This window comes from Nelumbo nucifera, chromosome 1 (assembly GCF_055504915.1).
Source record: "Nelumbo nucifera cultivar China Antique chromosome 1, China Antique-T2T, whole genome shotgun sequence".
NCBI classification, from domain to species: domain Eukaryota; kingdom Viridiplantae; phylum Streptophyta; class Magnoliopsida; order Proteales; family Nelumbonaceae; genus Nelumbo; species Nelumbo nucifera.
In genome coordinates, this window is record NC_142649.1 from 21,995,691 (window position 1) to 22,009,345 (window position 13,655).

The following is a 13,655-nucleotide window of genomic DNA, read 5'->3' on the forward strand; positions in this document are numbered from 1 at the left end:
ACATAAAGAGAATGCTGAAGAAATTTGGCATGGACTCTTGTTCTTTTGGAGTCTCCATTTGTTAAAGGGGACACTTAAAGTCTTAATCAATGTCCTAACAATGATCTAGAGTGGCAAAAAATTTCAGAACATCCCTTACGCGTATGTAGTTGGAAGCCTAATGTATGCCATGATTTGTACTAGACTTGACTTGAGTTGTACGGTAGGAATGCTGGGGAGATCTCAAAGCAATCTATGATGGAAACATTGGAAAATAACTAAAAATGTAATGAGATACCTTCAACGAGCTAAGCACTATATGCTCATATATGACCAAGTTGAAAATCTGGAGGTGACCGGAGATGCTGACTCTGATTATAAGGGATGTCTATATTCCAGAAAATCTACTTCTGGGTATGTTTTTATGATGGTTGGAGGAGTCAAAAACAGACATGTGTGGCATTATCTACCATGGAGGCAGAATACATGTCTTGTTGTGAGGCTACAAGGCATGCCATATGGTTGAGAAACTTTCTAAGAGGATTGTTCGTCATTGACTCTGTATCCAGACCCTTACAACTTTATTATGATAATTTTGCTATAATTTCACTTTCGAAGGATGCACGACATCACTCAAGAGCTAAACATATCAATGTCTAGTATCATTTTGCTCGTGAAAAGGTGCATGATGGGTCAATAAATATATCCTATGTTGCCTCAGAAAGCAATTTAACAGATCCTATAACTAAAAGACTTCCAATTGGCACATTCAAACAACATGTTAGTGATATGGGAGTCCGTGATGTAAATGAATTTATTTAATTAGTGGGAACTTGTTTTGTATTTCAGATATTTGTTATTATGTGCACATTTGATTAAGGTACCTGATCACTACCAGTTATCTCTTGTCATCCTGATATCTAGATGACATATACCATTATGTTTTGTTGATCATTACTAGGGTTGTGAGCTCATTCTATTGTGCCCAGTTTGGTAATTTTGTAACTTGGGGTGGTGATTATGTAAGTACTTTGACATGAAAATGGGTTTTGCTTGCATTAAATTGACAAGTATCTCTTCATGCTCAAGTATTTGCTAAATCATCAAAACCAAGGTAGTTAACATCCTTTCCTCAGTTCTTTAAAAAATTCCAATCTTAAATAAATAAACAACAAACAACAGACTAAGTGGGAGATTACTGGAGTGGTCACATTGATTGTTGAAGTGGTAACGTTGAAGACCACATTGTAGGAGATCAATAGACTCCTATTAATTAATAAAGAACTGAAGCAGAATGTAACGTGTTTAGAAACTTCAAAGTCCTTGATGGGAGGACTTTCTGAATGCCTCAAGAATGCCTATAAATAGAGACGGTCACCACTTGGCAAGGCGTCCTCTTAGTCACTTCTATCCCATCGTTGGAAGCCTAGGGTCAAGTGGAGAGTGTCTCAAACCAACAAACTGAGTTAGAGTTTTCTTCAAGTCTTGAGTAGCCAAAATGGAAAGTATGTGCCTATTTGATTTTCTCTTTAGTTTTAAAATTTTCAAAGGTGAATGTTATGCAGATTTCCAACATTTTTTTTCTTCACCACTAGGTTGCATCCAGCTATGATGTCGAACTGAGAGCACTTATAGCAGGACTGAAAGCAACTTTGCACCTAAAGCTACAACAACTATCGATATTTACTGACACCTTACAACTAGGAACTCTGTTATATGATAAGAACAAGTTGGAGAACTGGTTAGAGCAACTAGGAGTGGAAACAGGGCGGATTCGGGGCGGGGATCATATTCCCCGTCCCTGCCCCCGATTCTAAAATTAACCTCCATCCCCGTTGGGGATAAAATTTGTCCTCCACCCCCGATCCCTGAAGTGGATGGGTTTCCCGTGGAGACCCGAATCCCCGAAAGTTTTTTAGATAATAGTATTTTTTGAAAAATAAATTTACTTAAAATAAATAAAAATTTTAAATTATAAATAATGTTTTAAATATGTTTTGATATATATATATATATATATGTATATATATAATAGACATTTAATATAAATAACATTTATATATATACATATATAATTGGGGTCGGGGCAAGGCGGGGACCTCAATCCCCATCCCCGACCCCATCAGGTCGGGAAAGTCTGGTCCCCATCGAGGATGGGGAAAGTTGCCATCCCTAAGAGAAATTGCAATAGATAAGAATTACGTGTCTTTTGAAAACTTTACCTCATACTTTTTGCATGTAAATAAAGCACTAAACAAGGATGCTCACACTTTGGCTTATATAGCATGTAAAGGCCAGTTGACCATAAAGTATGGAACTCCAGATGCACCTATACTAACAACATAATGAAGTTGCTTCCTTTTTTTGCAAAAAAAAAAAAAGAAGAAGGGAAAATTATAGTCAAAGCCAGCTCAACGTTTAAAATGACATTGCAGGTTGGTTCAGAAACCAACAAAACTCTAACAGTCAACTATACATTTGAAATTATAGAAACCCCTACCATGTCATTAGAGGCTTATGTGGTTGTTGCCAACATGAGATTCTTAATCCATGTTAGACACAGCATGGATTATTTGAAAATAAAGAAAGGGTTTTCACTTTCTTTCCTACTCCAACTTTCAATCTCCTTCCCACTCTCTCACTCTCACAGTTGTCTCTCCCTGCTCAACAACTGTGAGATTTGAGAAAAGGGTTTTACATTCTCTTAGTTATTCTCTCTCGTTCTCTCCCTCTCTATCAATCTACCATTCTTCCTCAATCACTCATTCTGCTTCTTGTTTAATATACCTCCCTTATTTTCTCTCTCTTGGTCGATCTTTCCTTCTCTCTTGGTCGATCTCTCCTTCTCCCCCATTCTCTCTCTCAGTCAATCTCCTTCTCCCTCAATTTCTATTGTTCTCTCTCAGTTTCTTTCCTGCTCCCTCTTGCATTCTTTTTTTATTTTTCTTACACACTTATACAATATTAACCAGATCGTATTAAAGAACATATGACCAACTTGGTATGGTTCTAACTCCCTCAGCCCAATTTGATAACAATTCACAAGAAACTCTTGGACATGAAATTTACACCAACTTGATAGAAATTTATAACTTGATTATACAAGTTGTTGGTCCCTTGACTAACTTATAACTTGTATGGTCTGATTAATACCGTATAAGTTTCTATGAAAAATTAAAACAAAACGAGGGAGGGAGCGAGAGAAAGATTGAGGGAGAATGAGAAATCGAGAGAGAGAGAGAGAGAGAGAGAGAGATTTTGATTTGGCTATAGACCAAAGCTGAGAGAGTGGGAGAGACAGAGGGAGCGGAGGTCGAGAGATGAATGTGAGAGTGAGAGAGTGGGAGGGAGATCAAGAGGGAGAGGGAGTGGGAGAGATAGAGGGAGTGAGAGAGACAAAGGGAGCGGGACATTGAGAGATAGAGGGATTGTGAGGTAGATGCTTTGATTTTGGTATAATTCTTTTGCTGTGTCCAACATGGATTAAGAGTCTTGTATTGGCAATAGCCACATAAGTCTCTGATGACATGGCGGAGGTTTTATAATTTGAAATGTACAACCATCGGGGAAGTCGGGTCCCGTCGAGGAAGGGGAAAATTGCCATCCCTACCATTGGGTATCCTAATTAGGCAAATGATGTTGGGCACTTACATACAAAGACGATAAAAAAAAGCTTTTTTGTTTAAATAAAAAAATCAAATACTCTTTTTCTGTAAAGTTTGGAAGGAATCTGACATTGACACATAAAAATTTAAATTTGCGTTGCATTTGGAATTCCTGATTTTATGAATTATCTCCTTTTTGTAGTTAAAAATTCAGTGTATACATTGTTTATTGTGTTTATTTACTAGGCATTTTTTAGCCTAAGTGATGGGTATCATGTGCTTGGAGTCTACCCTTATGGTTTAGCAAATTAATTAAGTGTACCCTTATTGTTTGAAAATTGACTAATGCTACCCTTAGTGTTTCTGACAATTAACTAATACTTCCTTTACCGTTAAGACCCCTTAATTTTCCGTTAACAAAAAGATAAAAAGACTATTTTATCCTATTATCGCCTGTGAACGGAACTGTTATGCCAACTCTCTATCTTCGACCACTGTAAAGTTAGTGGTCATGAAAAACCCCTATTTCTCATGGCTGCAAAACCCTTATTTTTCTAGTGGCATAGTCTAAACTGTTTGACCTGGCCGATCGAACCGATCACCCGTGACCCGGAGGTAAAAATAATTTGGCCTCTTAGTTGATTTTTAAAACATTGGTGGAGATGGATGTAAGGGTGCATAGAGGTTCTTTGTGTGTGGGCTAGTAAGATTAGTTGAAGTGGAATCTATCTATTTATATAGCAAGACAGTCCACCCATCCCTGTCCTTGCTCCATTAACCTCAAGTTCAGCTTTAGTCAGGACACCGTTTGTGCAAAAGGAGGATGCGCCACGCGTCCACCACTTTGTGTGAACATTTGAAGCGTGTGGGAGAGTTTAAAGCCGTTAAAAACAAAAAAAAAAGTGGAATCCATCCACTTTTTCGAGTTTTCACTTCCCACTCCTCTCCTCTTCTCTTGCTCACTCATAGGTTCTCTTCTCTTCTCTCTCTCTCTCTCTCTCTCTCTCTCTCTCTCCCTTCCAACCGTCATGACAAACAACCATTACTAGTAGCGACAAACAACCATTACCAGCGGCAAACAATAACCATCACCGGTGATTGGGGTCAACCTCAGGTATTGACTTTTTTTCAAGTCTTTTCCTTTGCATCTCTTCCATGAAAAAACTAACCCTAACCGGTTTGGATGGTAGGCATCATCACCAGATACCGGCAACCAACAACCATTACCGGCGACCAGATGTCTCAAGTATTGGTTGTTTTCAAGCTTTTGTTTTTCTTCCCCTTTGCATCTCTGCCATGAAAAAACTAACCCTAACCGGTTTGGATGGCAGCCATTAGCAACTGTGACACCAAATACCGGCGACCAATGACAATCAGTTTCAAGTTTGTACATCTTCCTTCCTTTTTTCCCCAAAACCAAAACTTGTCAAGGTACAAAACAAACTTGCATTCATCCATCCTTGTCAATGTACAAAACAAACTTGCAACAGGCTCGCAATTACCCCTAAATTAGATAAAATTGTACGTATATCATGAGAAGAAACATTTTGAAATGTTGTCAAATGATCAAATGACGAAAGGACCAAAACTGACCCGACCCATTTTAATTTGATGAGGTATTGCACAACCGACAAACCCATGCCAATGTCTTTGGTATAAATAGGTAAACTAAGAAAGTGAGATGCAATTGGTATTGGTGGGGAAACAAAGAAGAAAAAACATACATAGAACAATGACTAGCGATTTATAGAGCTTGAAAATGGCATTGATGCATGTTGCCTGTTGGATATTAAACCCAATATATTGGGTATTAACACACCTTTTGATGTTGCACGATTTGGCGCTCCCTTATAGAGAATAGTATCAGAGTACTCGAGTTGCTTTACCCGGGGTGGGTATTCTGATGCTTAAGTCAGCGAAGTGTTTTGGATGCTTAGAAAGCAAGAATGCAAGAGAGCTGTGAGTGCTATATTGCATGTACCTTTTCTAAGGAATGGGCCACCTTTATATAGGCACATGTTGTCGTGGACTTCACGTAATGCGCCAAAGATCATTGGCTCGACTCGTTCGAAGGTGGTTTCACACCTGGAGACAAACTCTACATAAAGCAATAACTCTTATTCAGTTGCCTCCGAAGCGGGCGGGACGGGAGTCCATTTTGGTGATATGGTTATGTGATCTTAGAGGAATCGGAGACGATAAACCACTCATGAGTTGTGAGGGAGGTCGCCCGTCATGTCTTGTAGGTTGCCAACCGGGCCTCTGTGAAGTCGGTAGAGGCAAGTCGCCTCTTACGCTGACCTGATACCTTTCAAGGCATCCATAGGTCGACCTGCCGAGGTGGGTCAAAGAGGTCCGAAGTGCTCCCGAAGTCAATGCTTATGTGGAACTGAGGTGTCATATGAAGATTCTTGGATGCCACATGTTGTGATGTCACTAGAGGGCCAAATCACCCCTCATCAATTGCCCCCCACTCCCGAGTCGAGGTCGTTACAGAGAAGGGAGTAGTTCATCATGGATCCTTGCCGAAAATATTGGTTCAGTTGGCCAGTTGTCAACTCGGCCTGCTCTCCCATTCCAGTCTAAAGAGTGTGCTAGCACGTGTAGTAGATTTGAATTTCAAATCAAGCACGCGAATTCGAAATTTGAATTCGCTCTCGGAAGTTGAAATGACATGCTCCCCTTGGATTAAGTGCATCTTGTCCATCGATTGTGTGCATCCCTTCTCCATATAAATAGGGGGCCCCTTGACGGGTCCCATTTGCATTGTGTTGGAGTTTTTTGAAGAGTTGTAGAGCAAGAGGTTGAGGAGCTCGAGAAGAACTAGGCAAGGTCAATCATCCTTTAGGCAAGGTCGACCTTCCTTTTCCCATTAGGGATGGCAACTTCCCCATCCCTAACGAGGACCCGACTTCCTCGACCCGGTGAGGCCGAGGATGGGGATTGTTTTGGTGGGGCAGGGACAAGGACGGGGATTAATAGGAATCCCCTGTCGAGGTTGGGGTCAGGGGTGGGGATTGAGGTCCCTGCCCTGCCCCAACCCCGATTATATAAATATAAATATAAATATAAATATATATATATATTAAATGTTATTTAAATTAAATATATTATTATATTATATTATATATATCAAAACATTTTTAAAATATTATTTATAATTTAAAATTTTTATTTATTTTTTTAAAAAATATTGTTATTTGAAAACATTTCTGGGATTTAGTTCCCCATGGGGAGCCCATCCCCATCGAAGATCGGGGATGTAGGACAAATTTTATACCCAACATGGATGGGGTTAATTTCATAATCGGGGTCAGGGACAGGGAATATGATCCCCACCCCGAACCCACCCATCCTTTGGTGAGTCCCTTCCTTTATATTTAAGTTGTGTCCACAAGCAGGTTAGGGAGGGAGTATTACCAGGCCGCTCGAGATGAGGTGGGGACCTCGGCCAAAGAGTGATGAGGGTCCCAAAGAGGGACCTTGACCTCTCAACAACATCCAAGGACGAGGTTGGAGTTTGGTTCTAACGAACTGAGTGGGAAGTAAATTGATGCCTTACTGATGACTTTTTCCCAGTACTTATGATTATATCTAGCCCGGTGAGGGTCAATACCCTTAGAGCCATGGGTGAATAGAAGTTTGTTTATTCGAAGAGGCACTGATTGTCGGACTTTGCTTCCCACTTCACCCTTTTATTTGCAAGGTGCTTACAAATTACGGCATCTCTCTAGGATAGTTTCACCCTAACTCTATCAAGAGAACTAAACTAAGGAAGGTCCCGAAGATCGAGTTCGATGAGGCGCTGGTGGAAGAGGTCAGATTTGTCATAGAATGGCAATCCTTGGCCGATGAATTTTTGACCAAACCAATGCTTGTTTAGGCCAGTCTGAGTCCCATAGGTAGGTTGCCCTTATTGCACTTTGTTCGACCAATTTGATATGTTTGATTTATCTAAGCCTCCTCTCTGTTTTTGGACAGACATGTCCACTACGACATCCATTCTTGTTGTAGCGAGAAGGGAACATCCCAAGAAGAAGAGAAGGGCTATCGCGTCTTTGCACACATCGAAGACAGAGCAAGAGATGGTAGAGAGGAGGTCGGCGACAAGGGAGCCTGACGTGGTGGACATTGACGACGGAAGCGCTGATCCTACGTTCACTGACCCCACTTCTCAAACCAAGTCAGACAAGTTCGCTCTGCCAGGAACTTCTTACATACCACCAGCTCTATCCCCAAGGGCTCTAGTTCGTGCGGCCCCATCTTCATCCAAAACTGGAAGGTCACTACTACAGATCGGGTATGGGATCCTCGCGGCGCACTCGAAGGGAGTGGTGGTATTCTTCTCCCTGAAGATGCCCGACGAGCTTGGTGAGATGATGTTCTGTCATGCATTATCGGTAAGTGCTTTTATACTTCAGAAGCTCGCTTGTGTGTCTATTTCATGCTAATTATCCTTTCATGTAGGTGAACTTCATGGGCCAAGCTCTATTTCATCAAGCCATCACTTTGGAGCAAAATGCCACAAAGATGAAGGTCGATATGGAGTCCCTTCAATCTCAGTTAGAGAATGCTCGGCTTGAGGCTCAAGAAGATTGTTGACGATTCCTCGACACATCAACCAACTTGACATGTCTTCTACAATTTCCTACTTTTTATTATTTTTATTAAATTTCTACAAAATAGTCTCATATGCTATTTTTTACTGCCTTATTTTATTTTATTTTCTTTATTTCAAAATGTCATTTCAATTATTTCTTTTATTTTAATCACTTTGATCAAATAAACCATCATTTTACACTTTCATGTAAGGCCCCATTGGTTTTTCATTTACCTAGGTAAGGTTACCTAGATAAATGCAATAACCCATGTTCTTTTGTTTCCTAGGTAAGTTAAACAATGACTGTTTCACCCATTAAAAATATATTATTAAAAGGGGTAGTCATTTACCATGGGACCTACGATTTATTGGAAAAACTAAAAAGAATATGGGATTATTGATCAATGAGAACTACTTTCCTGTTGACCAACTCCCCCTCTCCTAATTTACTTGAAAAACAAATGGGTCTTAAGAGAAGCAACAATAAGTGCTAGCCTGTTTGAAAAGGGTTGAGTTGGAGATTCAGCTAAGCTAAGTTGGTTCAGTTTCTTTGAAGCATTACAAATAAGCTAAGTTCAGAAAACCGATTGACAACCAATTTGGGCTCTATAGATTTTTCACCAAATATAGCTTATAGGTTGTCTAGGTGGGTCCACCTTAGAATGCCAGAAGTTGTTGTGGGAGGGCTGAACTAGAGATTCAGCTAAGTTGGTTTAGTTGTTTTGAAGTGCTCTACATAAGCTACCAAAAGAGGCTGAGGTAGGCAACCCACAATATGACCAATTGACAACTAGACGACTAGACTTGTTCACAAATCGGGTTTTGGGTTCAATCTTTGGGTTGGGAGTATGGCAACACAGCGGGTTCAAGGTGGGGATCATATTTCCCATCCCGACCCCAATTTTGGAATAAATCCCTGTCCTCGACCCTGATCCCTATTGGGGATAAAAGTTGTCCTTCATCCCCCATCCCTAATGGGGACGGGTTCCCCGCGGGGACTTGGATCTTCAATTTTTTTTCGTTAACAGTATGTTTTGAAAAATAGATTTACTTAAAATAAATAAAATTTTTAAAATATAAATAATATTTTAAATATATTTTGATATATATATATACACAAATTATATAAATAATATTATATAATATATAATATATATAATCAGGGTTGGATTGGATTCGGACTCCCAACAAGCTTTAGGGTGTGATCGCCTACCCACATCTACCAAAAGGAAATCGCAACCGCATAGGGATGAAAGCGGATTGGGTTCAAAATGGGGTATATTCAGATCTGACCCAATAATAAAAATTGCAGAATCAAATCTCACAAACATCAATTCAAATCTGAATATGTAAAGAATTTAAGTTATTCGAATATGATCCAATTCAATTTAATTTCTGAAAATTTTAATAAATTATTAAAACGAAACAAACATCACAATTTATATAAAGAAAAATAAAAAAGTACAAGTATTTTTTCAACTATTTTCATTATATATACATGATATTTTATAAAAAATTACAATAACACAATATAAACGGATTTATAAATAACATACAATATCGGATTGGATTCTTAGAGATTGGATAGGGGTGATCCGAATTAGATCCATTTTAATCGAACCCAAAACTCGAGATAGGGGATCCGAACCCCAGAAAGTATTTGCACCCCTATAGTAGGAGCTACAACTGCATGTAGGGAACATAAATAACAATTTAGGGTCCATTTGGTTTGCAGCCGGAATTGGAATTGGAATCAGAACCAAAATCCTTCGGAATTTGAATCGAAATAGTTTATTCCCATAGTTTGTTTAGTTCAGACAGAAATTGAAATGGTCTGCTGTTTAGTTACGAGAAAGTGATTGCACCCCTATAGCCGCAACTACAGCTGCATGTGGGGAACACCAATTACAATTTAGGGTCCTTTTGGTTTGCAGTCGGATTCAGAATCAGAATCAAAATACTTTGGAATTGGAATCAAAATGATTTATTGCCATAGGGGTGATCCGAATATTAGATCCATTTTAAGCGAATCATATTTCTACGTCAAATGGACCAAGTTTAGACAGATTCTTGATTAACAGATGTCAATAACTAAATATTTTAATCTATGCTGTTGTTGATGTTTTTTTCTTGTTTTAATTTAACACCCCATACGCATAGATCATCTTTTTTCTGTATGTTCTTCAATTTCTTGTTGACTTCTTTCTCGATCACTATGTGTTTTTTTTCCTATGTTAGTGGACTGAGTTTAGACCGATTCTTGGTTTTAACCCTCAATTCCATCCGATGAATACTCTGCACCATTTTGATCAATTATATATAGACATGAAGTAATATTACAAACATATTAGGGTCTATGAACCTGGGAATGGGAATGGCCCACTCCCTTCACTGTTTGGTTCATATTAGAACTGGAACTGGAATTGGCTGAAATGGATCCTCATTCCATTGGGGAGGGGCAGGGAATAGGATTCAGATTACACCCAATCAAATAATTGGAACCGGAATGAACCATTCTGATTTCGATTCCAGACCTCTAATACCACATATCAAACAGACCCTTAATCTTTTTTATCTATGTTTTGTTTTTCTTTTTTATTTGATAAGTAAAAAACTGTATTAACAGAGACAAAAGAGGAAAACAGTCTATACAATGAGGCAGACTGTCCCGAATAATTACATCACTGCCTGAATTATTCATTGGAGAAGCTATTGAATGAAAAGCCCCATTAAAAGACCTAGGCAAAAAAACCTAAACATCTACAAAAGTAGTCGTTAAAGATTTAATAGTATCCACCTAATGGCTAATGAGAGACCTCCCATGGTAAAGGAGAATAACCAGAGTCCAAAAAAATCAACCACTGATTTAGCATCAGAAAATATTAGCACAGTCTTCCACCCCGCTCCGCTTTTCACTGCAATTCATTCTACCTCTTGCAGCAAATAAAATTTCTTTCTCAGAATTATACATGCAAATACTAAAAGAAACAACAACATTCCAAATTACCCCTCCATCACAGGTACAGATAACACCAAAAGAGCTAATAGAAGAAGATAAGATTGAGGGAGGCATAGGTCTAGCGAAAACTGGCTCGGGAGGGGAGTCCATCAGTCAGGATGTGAGAGACCTAATTCAGAGCACAAATTATTTCTTGTTTTCACCATCCAGTTGGGAGAATGAGCAAGATTGTTAAAAATTATATCATTCCAAGCCTTCCAAAATAGAAAATAAACAGTGGCCAACCTACTTAACATATAATTATCCAACTCCTTTGAATGGCACTGACATAAAATAAAAAGCAGAAGTTCATTGACATAATCAAAATGAGACACCATACTTCTAAGGCCACATAAAGAAGCAAACAGAACAGCTTTCAAAAATGAAAATTTCACAAAAAGGTGTAGAACATCTTCTCCTTGCATACCACAGAAAGCAAACATTCTCCACCTGCATACAAATTCTGGTTAGAAAGGACTTAGTGGGAATAAAAGAGTTTGTATTTTGGAGGTATTTTGAGTTTCCAAGCCTTCTGAGCTAGTCATTTATGATTTTCTTCCGTTCTTACATTTGAATCCTGCCCAAGGTAATCATAAAAGAGTGATAAAATATTTAACACTAGGAGCTCCTAGCCATAGAAAAATTTCCCTACCCAGAGTTCTGAAGACATGGGTTCCTAAAATGAATTGAACTTCTTTATAAGAAAACAACTTATTTAGCTTTGTCACATTCCAATCCCTATTCTTCATGATCACCTCTTTCACTGTTAGAGCTTGATCCCCTCTAGCTGGTGGGCCTCCTACCAGAGTTCTAAAATTATTTTCATCATAGATCCAAGGACAATTCCAGATTTTAATTTTAGCATTCCTGTAAATTTGAACCCCCCCCCCCCTGTTTTGGAAACAAAGTCCAAATTGCTTTACAAATTATTTTCCAGATTTGATAAGCTTCCTTCAGAAATTTGTAAGCGAGTAGCTCATCATTTTTTTATTATCTGCACTATAGGAGCTTGACCCATAAGGCAAGCTCATGATTTTTATCTATGTTGTTGATGTTTTAATTAATTTATGCATTTACAGTGGTTCCTACTTACGGTGGTTTGATAAAGGAAAGGTATTACTTTGTTCCAAGAGAGAAGAAATCACATAATGCATCAAGACCAAATCGTGTGGTAACTCACCCTATTAAGGAATGAGGTCGGTGGAAGGTTACACAAGGCAATAAAAAGATTTTTGATGAAAAAAGGAGGATCGTGGGGTACAAGAAGAGTCTTGTATTCTACCAATACAAGAAGGATACCAAGAAATCTAGCAAATCTAGAGAAAAAACCAACTAGATTATGCATGAGTTCAGCCTTGCAGAAGATGATGGACAAGTAGGTAGCAGGTTCCAACAGTGGGTCCTCTGTAGAATTAAAGAGAACAAGAAAGAAGGTGATGATAAAGAAGAAAAGCAAGGAGGAGGAGGAGGAAACATGGTCGGGGATTATAGGAATCAATGATGCATTTGTGTCCTCAATCCCATATTTAGAACAACAAAATTATCATCAGCAAGAAACAATATTGGAAAATCAACAAGGTGCTAACAACATTACAGATGCAGTGTTGTGGCCAGAGGGGGATGAGGAAATGATCAAAGGAAGCATTGGTGTCATTCCAGGGAATAGTGTGGCATGTGTACTAGTGTTACCAGTGGATGATGAAGAGACAGAAATGAATGAACTGGTGGAGATGATTGAAAACTCTATTAGCTATTCTCCGGAAGTTAATACAACTCATCCCAGTGTAGACATTGAAGAACAACAACAGTAGCTACAATAGCCACAACAAGAGGATAGTGTAGTTCTTATGCAGGAGCGTATCTACTATGATGGAGTGCTCTACCAGCAGCAACAACAACCACTACTGCCACAACCACAGCCCATGGAGATAACACTACAGGCAAGTCAACAAGAAAATAATGATGTGAATGTTGTGTATGATGTGATTGATGTTATAATTCTTGGGTATTTGGGGTTGAATAGCAACAGCAGCTACAACTACTACCACAATGTCTACAACCACAGCCAGCAACAAATCAGATAAGGGATGATGGATACCTACAGAACTGGGATTTATACAATGGTCCCATTTCCACATTTTTTATCTCAGCATCATTGGCCACAGGAGCCACAATTTGGAGTGGTTAAAATATATTTGAAGGCAGGAGAAAGGGAGAGATGAGTAAGAAAAAAGAGGAGGATGAGGAGGGGAAGAAGATAATATGATTGTCTCATCCTGCTGGGAGAAGTCCAAGCAGTTGAATCAACAACAAGTTGGAAACAATCAAACACTATCAGAACTCATCTACACATTTATTTATCAGGTAGGGACCGAATCTACCATGACCCAGACCAGACACAATTGCAATTGGCGATCATATTTTAAACCTGTAATTTGATAATAAACTTACTTATTTGTTAAAGTGACGCATT